Below are 15,986 nucleotides of genomic sequence, written 5' to 3' on the forward strand. Positions count from 1 at the left end.
AAAGCTAAGCAGAGAGGTTCTTTCCTTAAAAGTGTTCATATTTGAGTTGGCCTAATATAGAGGAAAAAGCAGGGGGGCTTCTGTGTAAAATATTTGACTTAAAATCTTGAAATTGACACTTACCAGCTATGTAACACTGTGAAAGTTTTTTGTTTGCTTGCTTCCGTCTTTTTTTAAATCTACTTTGAGCCTCAGTTTTCTCCTCTCCCATCTATGAAGTAAAACAAAATACCACGTTCTCACTTAAAAGTGGGAGCTGAACGGTGAGTACACATGGACACAAAGAACGGAACAACAAATACCAGGGCATACCTGAAGGTAGAGGAGGATGGGGATCAAAAAACTACCTGTCAGGTACTATGCTTATTACCTGGGTGATGAAATAATCTGGACACTAAACCCCTGCAACACGTAATTTACCATATAACAAACCTGCACATGTACTCCTGAACCTAAAAGTCAAAAAAGAAAATATAGTGTATGTATAGATACAGATTCTTTCTATATATCCCATATATATGTATATATACATGCAATAGAATATATATACACATTAGAATATATACAATGGAATAATATTCAACTATAAAAAAGGAGAAAATCTAGCCATTTAAAACAACATGGATGGACCTGAAATACACTATGCTAAGTGAAGTAAGTCAGGCATAGAATGACCAATACTGCATATTTTTAGTTAGATGGGGAATCTAAAAAGGCAAACTCACAGGAGCAAAGAGAAGAACGGTGCTTTTCAGGGCCTGAGGGTGGAAAAGTGGGGACAGGTTGTTTAAAGGGTCTACATGTTCAGTTATAAGATGAAGAAGTTTGGGAAATCTAATGTAGAACATTGTATCTATAGTTAATGACACTATATTATAGAAATAAAATGTTTTACAACAGTAAAAAAAGAAAATATCTGCTAGGAATGAATGAGATGGTGATTTTAATATGTCCAACACAGAGGAAGCACTCAGTAAATGTTAACTGGTATACTTCACTTGGCAGTGTGTGGGAGGGTGCTTTTTTTTTTTTATAATTGCACTAGTCAGGACAGAAGAATAAACTCTTCTGTACACTATCATTTATCACAGCGAACTCTTGCCTCTCAGTATGGCATTCAACAATATGCTTCCTTGTTTACAATACAGTCATCTTTCTATCTGTCATTAATATTTTATATTCTGGCCAATGGTCATGAATATGAGCAAACATTTTGATGATTTTCTAAAGAATAAGCAAATATAACACTATTTCAGTGCTTAACATACATACTGGGTGTTAAAATGTAATATTTTACTGTCAGAGACTGTTGATTGTCAGGTGGATAGGGGCCTAACTCTAAATTTAGAAATGGTCACCATAAGGACAATCTAATGAATGCTCAAAAAAGACCAGGAAGTAAACTATTTTTTTCAATTTTTGTTGAATATGGAAATTGAATTGGGTTTTATGGACCCCATATAATACTGATTAATTCAACACTTCCATTTTCGGGAATGTATCCTCTATGATAAATAAAGCAAGACTGATACTTCTTACAATTTTCTTTGTTATGTTCTTTTATTTTTGGCAGGTATTTATTTGTTTGGTCTATATTTCTTTTTGCTGATTTGCCTATTTTCAAAGAATTGAGATATCAGATAAGCCATAAATATGAACAAAATAAAAGGTCTTTAAAATCAGATGCTGAAAAGATAGAGCTATTTCACTATTGCTGTGCCTTGGCAAACATCAATTTCATCAATTTTATTATATGGGAATAATATTTACTACCTGGTAGGGATATTGTGAACATGAGGTTAAATATGTTTGTGAAAGATTAGAAAGTTCAAACAAATCAATGATTAATACTCAGAATGACAATATAAGCTTTGTCACTTGTAGCATCTACCACTCTGTTCATTAGAGACATAAATTTCACTTGTTAGTTTGGTAAAAATTATATAGATCTTTGACACAAAGAATCGTCTTCCATGGCTGGAAAGTCCATCTTCTATAACTAATAGAGCAGATCAAGGAGTCATCATATGGATTAATGACAGGTGAAAAAAACAGAAACTTGCTACTCAGGTAGACTGGTGAAGAAACCTTGGGCTAGTAGTTCAAGCAAAACCCTTCAGACATTCAGATTAATTTTGTATTATTGTAGGAGGCAAGTTTAATCCTTTAAAATAAAGTCCTGTGAGTTTTCAAATACAGTATAGGAAATTAAATGAGACTTTCTCCCACTGTAGAAATCAGAAAAGACAATAAGCTAATAGAAACATCAATTACAGGATTTTTTTTGTTTTTGGTTTTGTATTGTTTTTGAGATAGAGTCCCACTCTGTTACCGAGGCTGGGTGCAATGGCCCAATGTCAGCTCGCTGCAACCTCTGCCTCCTGGGGCTCAAGTGATTCTCTCACCTCAGCCTCCTGAGTAGCTGGGACTACAGGCATGCATCACCATGCCCAGCTAATTTTTGTATTTTTTGTAGAGATGGGGTTTTGCTGTGTTGCCCAAGGCTGGTTGCAAACTCCTGGGCTCAAGCAATCTGCCTGCCTTGGTCTCCCAAAGAGCTGGGATTACAGGTGTGAGCTACTGCACCTGCCTGGTCAATTATAGCTTTTTAAAAAACACATCAGAGAGCTAAGAATACAAAGAACCTAAATAAAATGAATTTCAGAGACGGGCAAATCTTCTTAGGAAACAAAGACCTCTGTTTTATTTCAGTCCTAATTGAATAGCACAATGAAGAGTAAATGTACCTTCAATGGGAGGAATGAGAAATAAGCCAAACCCTTAGTAAACTTTTATAACATCTCCATGGATTTTGGATGCATACTGCAACCTCAAGGAGGCTCACTCACAAAGAAAGTCCCCATTTACCTGTATTTTCTTCTCTGTTGATCCTTGACTTTGTACAGAGCCACAACATATACAAGACTAGGCACAAGGGAAATCCATTTTAGATGTGAGAGACCTTCATGTGGTTAAGGAAGTGGCCCATCTCTGGCTGGGATTAGGGCATGAAAGCTGAGAGAAAATCTCGAGGAGCACTGGGCATCATCTTATGCACAGCAGGAGCTGACTGAGGCTGGACACAAAGCTAGAGGGAGGGATGGGACCCCTTGAGCTGGTGAAAGTCAGGGAGGAAATGAAGAGAAAAAAGAATTACCAAGGGGTTAAAAATATCTGGTGATTGTAGTAGAGAGAAAGAGAGCTCTTTCATGTTTGGGATCATGGTGAAGTGACCAAAAATAATAGAGAGCTCTCCCAAGTCTTGCTGCAAAGAAACAGGATGATGTGAGCTGTGGTTTAAATAACAAAATCAATGGGAACAACCAATATGATTTAGGCAATTATGGATGTGAAAAAGAGGACATATCAGAAATGGAAATATTCTGAATAAAAGTGAATAAAATCTAGGAAGACTGAAATAGTTGGTGACTGATTGCAGGAAAAAAAATAGAAAAAGATAAAATTATCTAAAACAAAGAACAATTATAAGCAAGGGAAAGCACGTAGACATTGAAGATAGGTATTAAAAGAATCCCAAATAAATGAAATCAAAGCTAAAACATTGGTAAAATGATTTTTAAATGTAATTTAATGTAGAAGATAGGCAAGGAATGTGTATATATATGTATATATGTGTATATGTATGTATATACATATATATATAGTGATTTTTGTGAAGAGAAAAAATCCAACACTTAAGTAGAACTGATATTTAAAACAATAATCCTAAAAGCATTTCCAGAAAACAAAAAAAGACAATTCACTGTAAAACGAATGGCCGCCAAATGTATAAAAAGATGCCTGACTTAACCAATAATAAGTAATGGGTAAATAAAAAACAGTACCGATATACCATGCCACATCTATCAATTTGGCGAAAATTTTGTTTGGCAATATGCCCAGCTGGAAAGGCTGGAGAGAAAGGGCTATTCTCATTTATACCTGGTAGAAGTACAAAATGTGCTAATCTAGTGTTTGCAAATGTTTTGATATCTAACAGAAATACTTTATTCCTTTTGATCCAATAGTCCCACTTCCAGAAATCTACCCTGAATATACCCCTCTACAAATGTAAAATGGTATAGTTATTCACTGTAGCATTAATTTGCAATTAATTAATTGCAAAAGATTTAAAAAATGCAAATGCCCATCAATAGGGAACATGAAAACAATGGAGTATTATGGCATCCTAAAACGTAAACACATAAACCAGCAAACAAATTAAGTTTTATTTAGTGTACTGTTTTGTAGTGATCTCCAAGAGAAAAAAAAAGGTATAGTGAATACTAATGTACCTGGTAGTCCTTTTCTTAATACAAGAAAAGGATGGAAATAAGGATACATTAGGTAGGAAAAGTTACAGAAAATACAAACAAGAAACTAATAATTATTAGTTATAGGAGATGGAAGAAAATAAATGTAAAGACATTTCTGCATATACTTTATCGAACTATTTAAATGCTTTAAAAAATTAAATCAAAGCGTACAAAACTTAGACTTAAAAACAAACTGAATTCATCCTAAATGTATATAAAATTTCTAATATATCAATGGAAATAAAGAACTATTCCAAATAGCATAAATATAGTTCTCTGTAAGTCATATGCAGAACAACAACAAAAAACCTGCTAAGAAATAATAAACTTTACTCTGAAGACTTACAGTCAACATACTACTGACAGTGTAATTGGAAATAGTTTTTGAATCTCACAAATAAAATAGACGTGTAAATATTTAAATATTATTAGGAGAACAGGTTTTGGTGTCAGAAAAATGACATGCAAGTTTGCTAGCACTATTTGTTTGAAGAGCCTAGGAACAGTAGCACCTCAAAAGAACTGGCATCCAGATCTTTCTTGATTACTCTAAGAGGGAAAATCAGAAGGTGAACCTGGGAATTTTTACTGTGTCTGATAGCAGGAAGAGCTCAAAATCACAAGGTGTATTTCAATAAGATGGAGAAGGCAGCTTAAAGAAGCATTTACTGGCCAAATTTGATATAATTTGAACATAAAAAACACAACTGACTATACTTCATTTTAACGCAGTAAAAATATGGTGATAAGAGGGACACACACACACACACACACACGTATTTGCCATCAGTGGAAGTGACTGCTACACGAATCCCTTAGTCTGAAAATTAGTAATAAAAGGAAAATAATTTAGCTTCTCTCTCACACGCATGCTCTCTCTCTCTCCCTCCCTCCCTCTCTCTTTCATATATTAGAGTTACATGTTTATTCTGCTTTTTCTTTTTGGCAAAGTTCTTTCTAAGAATACCAGCTAATACGTGAAATGAATATATTAATAGTAGAGAAATGCCATTTCAAGTCCCTAATGAACTCATTGTTTCAGGAAAAAGATGGATGCTAAAACCACCAAAAATGGTTAGTTACAGGGTACCAAAGAATCACCCCACAAAACTTTTCAAAGTGATCTGACAACCACACCTTAATACCATGCAATCCAGCAATCCCATTAATGGGTATATACCCAAAAGAATGTAAATCTTTCTATTATAAAGACACATGCACATGTATGTTCATTGCAGCACTATTCACAAAAGACATGGAATCAATCTAAATGCACATCAATGATAAACTGGATAAAGAAAATATGGTACATATACACCATGGAATACTGTGCAGCCATAAAAAAGAATGAGATCATGCCCTTTGCAGTGATGTGGATAGAGCCATTATCCTAAGCAAACTAACACAGGAACAGAAAATCAAACACCGCATGTTCTCACTCATAAGTGGGAGCTAATTGATAAGAACACATGGACACATATCAGTGAACAACACACGCCGAGGCCTATGGGAAGGTGAAGGGTGAGAGGAGAGTGAGGATCAGGAAAAATAACAAATGAGTACTAGGCTTAACACCTGGATGATGAAATCATCTATACAATAAACCCCCATGACACAAGTTTACCTGTGTAACAAACCTGCACATGTACCCCTGAACTTAAGACAAAAGTTTAAAAAAAAAAAAAAAGGAGCCAGAGTTAGAATCACTAATATTGATGCAATCTGACCATATGGGCCTTCTGACAGGATGAAAACTACACATAAGTTTATTTTTTCAAGTCTTTTCTTTTTGCCAAAAGACAAAAATCAAACCTTTAGTCCAAACTTATACTTTACAATATAATGGGTATAGGGGAAAAAGTTAAAACATTCACAGGGAAATTATCTGATAAAGTTGAAACATAAGACAAATTAAAAGAAAACTATCCTAATTTCTTCACACAGTCAACATCGGGGGAAAATAGGAAATCATTGTAGGTTAAAAAATCAAAAAGATCTAACAAGTATGATGCATGGGCTTAACTATGATTGGTTCTCTGGCTTTAAAAAATACTGTGTAAGAATTTTTAAGGCAAAAGAGGAAACTTCATCTTGAACACTAGCTAATATCAGGAAATTAATTTTCTTAGATGTGACGATATTGAGGTAGTGTAGATGAATATTCTTATATAGAAGACACCTGCTGAAGTGTTTAGGGATAAACAATTATGACACATACAACTTATTTCCAACCTTTCAATTGGTTAAGATTAGAGTAGTAAAATGTGGGAAAGTGGTGTGTATATAGATATGCTACTCTTCTAATATTTTAAAATTCTTTCAATGTTTGTACATTTTCATAATAAAAATTTTATTATGATTGCCTATATTGTAAACAGCGCTAAGGAGAAGTGAAATCTTGATTGGATAATGCTCAAAATAGAACTACTTCCTGGTTAATCTGGCATCGCTTATCTGTCTAACCAATATTCACTCTTTCAATCTTTTTTGTATCAGAAACTGGAAATTGGGTCCACGGAAAACCTCCTTTGCAAATAGCGGAAGCTGATAGGGTTAAGAAAAGTTATATGGCGGGGCTCCTAGAAAGTCTGTTAACTTATTTCTCTTTATTTTCTGTGTGTGAGTTGGACTACGAACTTGATGGCTGAAGCTTTAGCTACTATCCGTGAACTGACATGCGAAGTTGGAAGATCAAAGATTCTTGATTCCTCTATGTGTGTGAATTTTCTATTGTTAAACTTATTTTAATGAGAGAAAAATAAAATCTGTTTAAGTCACTGGGATTTGAGGCTTCTGTTATTTGCAGTTTAACTTAATCCTAAAAAAAATACAACATTTATAAAGAATTTTCCTCCTCAGACTCTTGTGGTTATACAAGAAACATTTTCATGGGCAATCAAGGTAGACCAACTAATGCTCTTCAAATGATATCCATGTCTTAATACCAGAAACATGTCAGCATTCAAACAGACTTTGTATGGCAGAAAGGACTACGCAAATGTGATTGAATCAATACTTTTGAAATGGAGAGATAATCCTGGACCACCTGGGTGGGCCTTAACTGGAATCATAGGTATTGTGAAGAGTTAGAAAAAAAAATTCCACGATGCATTACCTTGTAGGGAATTTTGAAGAACTTGTCAACTAGTGAAACAGATTATAAAACCTGCCTCTTCAATTGTGAGAAGTGGATTTCCATTGCAAAAAAAACATAGAACTCATTTAAAAGTTATAAAAGGAATTTATATATATGGTCAACCTATGTAAAACTCTTGATATAATCATTAAATTGTATAGATTTTGATCTTGTTTAAAAATGTGTGTTAAGCTCCCGAGTGCAAGAATTGCTTTTTATTATAAGAGAAAAACAGATTTATCTTGATTTATGTGACAACTGTAGACTTTACTTATAATTGATATATGTACCATTTTCCTTAGTGCTTTGCATTTTGCTTAGAATTCCTACAAATTATATAATCTCCAACTCACAACATGGTAAGATGTGTATATTATCAACATCCACATTAAGGATGAGTAAAATGAATTTCAAGATTTTAATTAGCTGTCTATAGTCACATAGCAAGTAAATGTTAAATTAGCCCTTCAACTGAGATCTTTCAGATTTCAAAGGCTATACAGAATCTTAGCTGCAACACATTACCAGGGAGCTGCAAGAAAAATCTCAGAGATGGGAGTATATGTTAACTAGGAAAATGACAAACAGAATTCGCATGCGTGTAAACTCTTGGCACATGGATTTCCAATTCTTCTGGCTTAACTCAAATCATTCGAAATCAAAAGCACACATACAGGGTGTTTCCCACCCCTCCGGCCCCACTCCTTAAAGGAAAATATCTTCAGTGACCTTCCTGGCATCTTGCCTCGTAACTTTGTAACTTGTAGAGCAGAGTCCACTGAATTTCTCTGGGCCATTTGACCCTTACTCAGGTCATGAGACAACACATTCTCATGGGGGAAATACAGTCTTTTTTATCAGCACTTTTTTGATAAAGTAACAGTGCATCAACCTTGCTACAAACTTTGCTTAGACTACGGTATTCCAGTTCTCCAAGAACGGGAACTTTCTTATTCTGCAGTGATTTGGTCCTTGTCTAGTATTTTATTCCTCCTACATTTGAACTTCTTGTCCGTGGCCTTGTGGCTTTCTGCAACTTCTGCAACTGAATCTTCTCTTTCAGCAGCTAGACCCTCGGTGTGTTGCCTCCCTGTTTGGATTCCTACGTGTCTAAATCCTAAATGTATTCCTACGAGTTATGGCTTAGACTTCTGTTCATTTTGGGCTTGACACATCCTGTGTTTCCCTTTTTCTGTGCCTTGAATCTTTAACTAGAGCTTTCTATCTGCCTCCACTTTCTACCTATCAGCCCATCCTCACCTCATGAAGTATCCGTATCTACCTTAACTTCTATTTTTAATTTTCCCCAGTGAATGATCTTATACCTGCCCAATGATATTATGGTTTCTCCTTTATTTTTTAAAAATGGAGTATAATATAATGGAAGCCAGCATAAAAGGTTTTGGGCTCAGACACAGCCAGGATAAATTCCTGGTGCTGCAATTTACTCCCTGAATAACAGGAAGTCACTTGGAAAAGGTCCCTTCTCTATCGGGATTGTCCTCCACATTTACAATCGCCAGGTCCTGTCTATTTTTCCCCTTAATTTCTGTCAAATCCCACTTCATTCCATCCCATGCTACTGCTTTAGTCCAGGTTCTTGTAACTTTCCCACCCATATCATGTACAGACTTTTAAAAAACATCGTGCGTCAAGTTTTGCTTATTTTAAAGTCCATTCTCTTCACTGCTTTCATAACCTTATCTTTATGTAAGTCACTCTCTGCCTACAATGTCCCCCTTGCTCCCCTGAAAGCTAACTCCAACACATTTTTCAAAACTCAATTTAGAATGACCATCCCTGGGAATCTTTAGATGACCACTTTCATAACCCTCTTTCCTCACCCACACACATACTCGCAACTCTCTGGGTCAGGCAGGCCTCTTTCTCATGTAATCCCACATGACTCCAAAAGATACTTTATATTAATACCCTGCCTGGTTGTCATCATCTATATATATGAGTTTATCTTTGAGGGCAGGAATTTATTATTTCTGTCTCTGTAGTTTCTAGTACCTGGAACATATTCAGTAGCCTCGAAAATACAAGGGTTGGAGCTACCATTGTTTTTCTAGAAACAATTGAGAACTCACAATAAACGGAACCCCCTTTATTGTTCAGCAACATGTGCTTTTACTACCTTTCCTTCTTTCACTTCCAGCTATGAAAGTCTAATAGGTCAGCTCCCATTTACTATTTTATTGCATTTGAAGATGAATGTTAAGGCAGACAAACAGGATACTTTTATTGACTTGATTTTGTAAAATTCTCTGATAAGTAGTGAGTGAACCAATCTTTTATCCATTTATTCATTTAACATACATTTGTTGAGCACTCACTGTGTGTCTGGACCTCTGTTAAGAAACCATTGGTACAAAACAATGGAAAATATAGGCCTTCAAGTTCATAGTCTAGCAGAAACATATTGAAAATACCCACTCTCCTTCCTCAGCTGCCTTTTGGAGAAGGAACTACTCATGATCAGTGCATGCCATCTTTGTGTCAAACAATGCCTGCCATATAGGGTATGTTCAATAAATATCTGTTAAATAAAATTTATAATAAATAAAATGTATAACTAAAAAAAGTAGTAGTTTCTCCATCTAATATTCAGTCCCAGAAGTTGGAGCTTATTCACAAAGTTGTGGATTTTTTTTCCTTCTGCCTTTCAACAGTACTTGGCCAAGTTGACATTAATCTTTTAGTTATTATTAGATAAAGCACTCATCTGCCTTTTCACCACTCTTGCACCTAAAGCCATCACCTTATATTAGTGGACATTGGACACGACACAATGACAAGCTGGGCTTCTGTAATGAAATTCTGAATGTCTCTGGGATGACCTCTAACTTGGCCTTGTAGTAGTGCATGTACCCCTGTTGTACGCATCTCCTTCCAAAAATCCCCATCTGTAATTATTTAGATTTTCATATTGCTAATAAGAGAGAGTTTTAAGGGAAAAAAAAGACATTCAATGTTCTTTATTTTCTAACTTTGGTCTCCACTTTCTCTTAACCCTTGGGCCTGCAGAGTGAATTTTACTGAATGTAGCTCCTCACTGCAACATCTATGGAAAATGCTGCTTCTTTTCCACTGGTGAAGATACTGAAGGGAATAATAGTAAGCATGGAACTCCTCGGCAGCCTCCATCTCTACACTTCAAAGTTCTTAAGTAAGGGATGTTCTTTAATCTGGAAACATAATTTATATGGCATTAACTTCTCAGGATTATTTAAAAGACCTGGTTTAGGAAATGCAAAATAAACAGGAGAATTTTTATTTTTCTAGGAGAAAGCTCGTAAAGAGTATCATTTTCTTTCTGACTTATGGATTACTCCTGAGTGACTGTACTGCTTGTCTAAACACAGACTACTTTAAGAATGGGAAAAATTATGTGTGGAAATGGTCATTTTCTGTTATAAAAATGTGTATAGGCAGGGCACATTGGCTCATGCCTGTAACTCCTGCACTTTGGAAGACTGAGGCGGACAGATCATTTGAGGCCAGGAGTAGAGACCAGCCTGGTCAACATAGTAAAACTCCATCTCTACTAAAAATACGAAAAAATTAGCTGGACGTGATGGCAGACACCTGTAACCCCAGGTACTCGGGAGGCTGAAGCATGAAAATCGTTTGAACCCAGGAAGCAAAGTTTGCAGTGAGCTGAGATTGCGCCACTACACCCCAGCCTGGGCAATAGAGCAAGACTCTGTCTCACACACACAAAATAAATAAATGTAGAGAAGCCACGTTGATTAGCTTCTGTCACTGTGTAACAACAGATTTAGCAGCTTAACACAACACACATTTATAATTTTGCCATTTCCACAGGTCAGGAAACTAAGCACAACTTATCTTAGTCTTCTGCTCAGGAACTTACACGGCTGCAGTCAAGGTGTTGGCTAGGGGTGCAATCTCACTTGAGGCTCGGGGTTCTCATTTGATCTCACCATCTATTGACAGAATTCAATTTCTTGTGGTTGTAGGAATGCGTACCTCAGCTCTTAGGGCTGCTGATCACTTCCTGCCATACAGCTCTCTACACAACATGGCTATTTGATTCTTCAAGGATAATGAGTGCATCTGTTTCTCACCTCTAAACCATCTTTTAAATAACTCATCTGATTAGGTCGAGTTCTGCTAGAACATGCTTCCTATTTAATAACTCAAGATCAACTGATTAGGAGCCTTTATTATATCTAAAAAACTTTTCATTTTTGTTATATAGTGTATCCTCTCATGAGTATGTATCTCATCACGTTCACAGTCCCACCCATATTCACAGAGGGGAATTACACAGGGTGAATACACCAGGAGACAGGAAACTTGGAGGCCATTCTATAATTCTGCCTACCATACCATATCACAGTACAAGTTTTAATAATTCAGAGAACTTGGTTTAATAGTACCCAAGGAGATAGCTTTATATTTTGAATTGACAGTTATTACTAGAGACTATGATGTCTTGCACATACACATAATTTTTCTAGAGACCTTCTTTAAAGAGATGGCACTAGAGAGTTCAGATACAAAATAAGAGGTTAGTAAGCAACTTGTTACACATATAATTGCAGGTGTTTACTAAATATGCAAGACCATACTTTTGTTTGGCTGGCTTGAAAAATTTGTTGGATTAAATTGTATTTTTATTCAAGCATTTGTCACTCTACTACATTGTCAAATCTTTAATATTACTTGAGTCATATTTCTAGAACCTTTTATTACTTTAATGATTGGTTAATCGTTAAGATTCATTTCAAGTAGATCCCACAGATATACAAATTATGAAAGACCATTTTGCTTTCAGCTGCCATGGGTTAATGTGCTTTTATTTACTTTCCATTTAATTTTTAAATAGTTTTGGAGTAATGTTTTATTTTCAAGGATGATTTGTTTGTATGTTTTGATTTTTAAAAATCATGTTTCATTTTCCCTAGTATCTAAGCCACCTTACACGTTATTACGTATCTTTTAGTAGATGACTCTTGTCTCTTCCTTCTGCACCTAGGCTGTTGAATAGGCTGGTTTCAAACAATTTAACTGTTTCTTCCCAGGCTGACATTATTTTTTCTTTAAAAATCTTTGTAGGTAATAGAGTCTCGTCATTGAAACCTAATATTTAGATATGTACCTCACAGAAAAGTTATGAAATACTTAGGAGGATATCTAAAAGTGAGACATCAACAGGCTTTACCTATGCCTCACCTGCAAGAGTATTCTTTCTCTCTATATATAGATATCTGCAGTTATTTATTCACTGATGGTGAAATGGCCCAAAGCAGATTATGAGAATGACCCTATAGGCTTTTGCTAGAAATACTGGAGGATTTCTCTTTCTGCTGCATTGCTAAAATTTTATACTATCACCTCTAATTCCCAAGGGCCATCTTTTCTACCTGTTATAAGTGAGAAGGCCTACTTGAAAGTGGAAAACAGTGGCAAGATAAAGATGCATCTGTAAATATATATTTCTATAACTATATGGTTACCATATTTAATATATATATTAAATATAAATATAGAGATAAGTGGATGGTTGGATATATAGATAATATAGAAATAGAGATAGCTAAATTTATACTTCTAAAAATCACAGCAGTATGGAAATTTAATCTTGTCTAAACACAGACTACTTTAAGAATGGGAAAAATTATGTAAGGAAATGGTAATTTTGTATAATAAATATGTGTATAGGCTTGTACTATATAATTTTTGAGCCTGTAGATCCAGTTTTGTCTATACCTATTCCAAAATATACCTGTGTAATCTAGAGATATGTAAGTTAAACAAGTCTTTCCCTTAAAATAGTTTTGATTCCATTTCTGATATTTGCAACCAAGAAAGTCCTAACACAACAATCACACTGTGTATTGGCCATTAGAACACAAAAATAGAATGAAATAAATGCAACTGACATGATTACAGCAATCATCGGTGTGCTCATGAAGATGGTAGGGAGCTTTTCAGAATGAATGAGTAAAGGTAAAAAACAAATTCAGCGTGACTGATGTGTACTCAGAATTGTTCAAGTTGTTGAGATAAGTTCTGTAAGTCTGTACTATAAATTCTTAGCTTGATAAACTATTAAAACAAATAGTAACAACTATCTAACATAAGTAGTGAATTATAGGCACTCTTTATGATACAAGATGATAGCTTAAAAACTTGGAGCCTAATCCTCAGCAATACCAACCAAGGTTATTAAGTTCATTTAAGCAGAACGCGAATTACCAGTTAGAAAGACCAAATCATTCTGGGTGCTGACCGTTCTCTCAGCCTCCCTAAATCTACTGTTTACCGTTCTCCATCCTACTCTAAATCTTGGGAGGCTGACCTTGATGTTCTCCTTTATGTGATTTCCTAGCTCTCTGGCTTAAGTTTCAGTTAAAAGAAGTTATCAAAAGAACTTTCAGAGGTAGTAGGAAGATGACATCAGGGAATTAATTTTCTCTATCCCCGCTAAGCCACGGTGGCTTAGCTATATTTATCTAATGAAGGCCAAGGCTTCTGTCAAGAATCCCTCTCCATATTGCTACCATCGTGGGGTTCCACCATTCCCTCCACTTCTCCTTTCAGGCTGAGGGGTGGTAATGGCTGTCCAGTATTGGTCCTCTAGGAAACTTCTTAATTTCTCTAAGCATTGCAGAATTACTTGGATTGAGCATGCCATCTGTTTTCTGACAGTACTCAAACTGAAAAAGTTATTTTTATTTTTCTTTTATATTACATCCTGTAATTTCCAAATATTCTACAAAGTTCATGCTTGCTTTTTAAATCAGTTAACAATAAATAACATTGGAATATATTTATTTGAATATACCTGATAAACATTTGCAGAAACTTGCATTTCAAGATAGAGAATAGTGATTATTTCTGAGGGAAAGGAATTAACGAATGTTGACATTTATATGCTGGGTACCACCATTAGGGACCTTGAATAAATTATCTCATTTATGCAGTGGTATTACAGTTTTCTATGTTTCTATTTTACATATGACATAAGTCAGACTGTTTATATATCTAGCATACAGAAGCAGTAATTCAAGATTAAACCACACATATAGGCATAATAAGTGGTAAATTGTATGCACTGATAAAGATGAAAAATGTATGATATGTGAAGTAAGGATTTCTGCTTTCCTAGGAGAATAAACACTATTCCTGCTACTTTTATAATAGTGAAGAGTTGTTGAGTAGCTACTACACACCTTTTTTACTTGGATACCACACTGTCCAGCAAAGTGTTGTATGAAGTAATTTAATGCCCCAAATAAGTACAAGGAATTTGTAATCAGACTGTCAGTGCTAAGGAGAGCGTGAATATTATTAACATTGGCTGTGGCATATTATTGATAAGTGTCCATTTTTAATCTTGAAATTTCTGTTTGCCATTCCCAACAGATTATTTGAATCAATAATGTGCACTTTATATCAAAGCTTAATGGAGATTTCAAAGTACAGGTTAAATGTGCTGTTACAAGTATTTATAAACCTGAACAGTAGATTTTGTTAAGTAGTTTGTGTGAAGCAAGGAGGTTCAAAATGGAAAGGCAAAACAAATGAACAACCTCTCCGCCCCTCAACAAAAAAAAATTAATAAATTTGTTTGTTTCACCATGACCAAGTATCTTCCCTGCAGCTCCATATGTTTGGAAATTTATATAGAGGTCAATGCTTGGAAAACATATCCACACAAATAACCTTTGAGTAGATTAACATACCAGTGTCTCAGGAGTGACACTTTCCTAAGTCACTAAATAAAATACAGTAAAATCAGAGGGTTTAGAAAATTCCCCGAGTTGCAATATTACATGTTAAATTATTTCCCTAACAAGATGTGTGTGGAAGGAAGATGACCGTGAAAATCCTGACAGATCATTAACATAGCGGGTAAGACCCTATCTAGTTGGTGACTTTCTACCAGTAATCTTTGAATTACTGTTGCTAGTCAGTACTTGATTTAATAAGTTGGGTAAAAGAATCTCTCAGGCTCTGTGTTGGAATGCAACTTACTATCCACTAATGGAAAATAGTACTGGAAACCTCAGAACCTGGGACATTGATTTTATTGAAGTTCTCAATAAACATGTCTTTTTTTTTTTTTTTTTTTTGAGAGAGAGAGTCTTGCACTATTGCCCAGGCTGGAGTGTAGTGGTGCGATCTCAGCTCACTACAACCTCGCCCCTGGGGTTCAAGCAATTCTCCTGCCTCAGCCTCCCAAGTAGCTGGGACAACAGGCAAGTGCCACCACACCCGGCTAATTTTTGTATTTTCAGTGGAGATGTGGTTTCACCTGGTTTCACCAGGCTGGTTTCAAACTCCTGACCTCAGGTGATCTGCTCACCTTGGCATCCCAAGTGCTAGGATTACAGGCATGAGCCACCACGCCTGGCCAAAAGTGTCTTAAATGACTACAAGCATGAGGTAAAGAAAAGAAGACAGGAAAATAATGATTTCATTTTTACCTCCCTGATCTACATGAATTATTTTAGATTTGGTTACTCAGCTCTATGGACATGGCATAATCTCTATTA

At 35.5% G+C, this 15,986-nt stretch overlaps 1 protein-coding gene across 4 annotated transcripts in view; it reads right to left on the reverse strand.

Annotated features, from left to right (window-relative positions):
• Window positions 1-15,986, reverse strand: part of LRRC4C (leucine rich repeat containing 4C) — a 1,364,302-nt gene that overhangs the window by 385,418 nt on the left and 962,898 nt on the right. The gene's annotated exons all lie outside the window — the stretch shown is intronic.

The sequence above is a fragment of the Nomascus leucogenys genome, chromosome 15 (assembly GCF_006542625.1).
Source record: "Nomascus leucogenys isolate Asia chromosome 15, Asia_NLE_v1, whole genome shotgun sequence".
Classification (NCBI taxonomy): Eukaryota; Metazoa; Chordata; class Mammalia; order Primates; family Hylobatidae; genus Nomascus; species Nomascus leucogenys.